Genomic DNA, 2918 nt, shown 5'->3' on the forward strand with positions numbered 1-2918 from the left:
AACTTTTCGTCTTGCCTCCCACCCCATCCCTCGCCGGCGTCTTCTTTTCGGCTTCGCTTTCTCGATTTCCTCCAGAGTAGACTTGGCGCTCTTTCTTATACTGCCGGCCGAAGGCTGCGGCTTCTGCTAACCAAGTTTTTCCTGCCTGCTGCTACTGCTCTCCCCTTCTTTATTTTCGTGCCGACGAAGACGCCGGAATGCTCCGACTCTTACGCTTCTTTTGTCCGAAAGCTTGTGCGCTTAACGTCGCTGTGCGGCTGATCCACTTCTCACACTTCTATTCAGTTAAATGTACCCGCGTACGTACGTGTCATTTGCATCAAGTTTTATTTCGACCATCATTTATCGACGATTATGCGAATTATTTTTTCCTCGTCAATCAGTCTTGCGTTTGAATCCTTCCAATCAGTCATACGGTATGATGCCTTAACATTCTCTTCATTCGAAAATAATTTCCACTGAAAATAGTAGAATACCACGTGGAAGTAAAGAAATCAAAACATATAATTGCAACGAGTTTAAGGTGAGCATAGCCATCAAAAAAGAATCACCATGAGGTATTGATCAGCTTCAAGCGCAAAAAGGTTGGCCGGATCGGTAGGTATGAAAGAACACAAGAAAACACATATACCGAGAAATAACTATGGTTGAAACAACAGTAGATGTCGTGTTGATATGAACCCACCAATCTCAACCAATGCGAAAACAGCCCGACATAAATAACATTTTATTAAAAAAATGATCACATCTCATGCATGTCTAATTGTACTTCTCGAAAAAATAATTATTTGTTATTGTACCATTATATTTCTCATAAAAAATAAAAAATATCGTTATCGATAATTCACCTCCTATTTATTCATATAAAAGACATAATTAAGCAAAAATAAATTCACAGAAAAATTGTACCATCAGTACAGTTCAATAAATTTGTTTCTAAATGAAATAATAGGACAATTACAAAGCTCTACGCCTGCGCAAAGTGCATTTCCGGATGACATCCTTGTAAGTTGTAACAATTAGTGGTAATTTGTAATTGTCCTATTATTTCTTTTAGAAACAAATTTATAGAATTGTACTGATGGTACAATTTAGACTACAGAAGGTACAATTTTTCTGTGAATTTATTTTTGCTTAATTATGTCTTTTATATGAATAAATAGGAGGTGAATTATCGATAACGATATTTTTTATTTTTTATGAGAAATAGAATGGTACAATAACAAATAATTATTTTTTCGAGAAGTACAATTAGACATACGTGAGATGTGATCATTTTTTTTTTATAAAATGTTATTTGTGTCGGGCTGTTTTCGCATCGGTCCAATCTCAGCCGTTCAATTAAGACACTTAGTATACTGATTTTACAGACTCCCCCCCCCCCCCCCCCCCCCCGTTAAATTCACTACATATGTAGTTGTGTTAAAATGAGGTACATTTTTGGAAGATATCATTGAAAAATGTAGTCATTTTGAGAGACCTTAATATTCCAACGACTGCATTATTGTAAAAACCGCTACAAAAAATAATACGTTTAGGAAAAGACAAAACTAAGTTATTAGAAAGAACTACTATTTTGTACGTTTCAATGTAAACAATGTGCAGCATTCTATATTGGCGAAAATAAAAGACCACTGGGGGTGAAACTGCTGCTACGATAAATAAAAACACCTGATCACGTGACTTTGAATAGAGTCATGCTAAGATATTAGATTACGAAAGTAATTACAAAGAACGCAAAATTTCAGTTATCGAATGATAACTTTAATAAGAAAGAGGATGTACAATTTATCGATCGTTTATGCAAACCACTGTTAGATTTCCTTAAAATAGATGAAAGTTAACTTTTTAATACAAATTTGTAGTTTCCTGCGCTATATCATAGCAATACTAGCTAAAATTTGTCTCAATTTTATTTTGCCTGGCTATGAAAAATATTCTTTAGCCTACGCACAATTTGATCGTTATTGACTAGACAAATGTGAATATCGCTTTGTCTTGTTAATTTGTGTGACAATTTAACTAATTTACGTTGTTTTGTATTTTGATAAAGCTTGAGGAGGCGAGAGAAATACTGACGAAACGTCGTTTATTATTGAACCATAGCAAACTTCATTTACTGCCCCGCTTTTCCCGTGTTGATCGTTATAACTACTGAATTCATACAAAATATTTTGTTCGTGCTTTTATTTATCATACAATTTCCAATACTATAACGATCAAAGCTCCTATATAGTATTATGGAGAAGAATGTCTGCGCGCGTGTAGAAAAAACTGTTCACACATTCAGATTAACCATCTGGCGGAAAATTGGTATTCTAACCGACAGTTCGAATTTTTATCGAACGGGGTTTTAGTTTTAACGTCATATTTGAATTGACTCGACGCAGCCGGTGACAATAGAACCGATATGACGTCAACACAACGTAATTAAACGTGAAAAGAGCAGACTCAGCTGTTGGCTCGATCACAGAGCGCGGTCCGTCAATTTGACAGAGCGGCAATGAATTTGGCAGCTCTGCAGCTAGATCAGTGGAGGACCAGCCGAATGAAGAGCCAACTCGTTGAATCAGCTGTATTTTTTCTGAGCGCAGCCGAAAAAAGCGCACGAGTGAAGAACTGCTGCGCGAAAACGCATCGCTGGAGAGTGAAGCGAGTCTGCAGGCAATGCAGGAGCTGCGGGCCAGCAAAGCGGTGAAAAAAGTGCGGCGGCGGCGGCGGCTCGGAGCGCGTGGCGCAGTAGGGGGCAAGCGGTCGGAGAAGCCCTATCAGCTGCGGCGGTGTGGGTGGGGCTTTGCCGTCGCAGTGGGGATGGCCTCCCCTTCGCAGCGCAGTGGCTCGGTGCAAGGGAGCGTGAGCGAGAGAGAGAGAGAGGGAGAGAGCAGCAGCGTCGAGAGATAGAGCGAGCGCCAGAGCCA

Source organism: Phymastichus coffea, unplaced genomic scaffold, assembly GCF_024137745.1.
Source record: "Phymastichus coffea isolate CEN01 unplaced genomic scaffold, Cenicafe_Pcof_1.1 PCOF00031, whole genome shotgun sequence".
In the NCBI taxonomy this organism is placed as follows: domain Eukaryota; kingdom Metazoa; phylum Arthropoda; class Insecta; order Hymenoptera; family Eulophidae; genus Phymastichus; species Phymastichus coffea.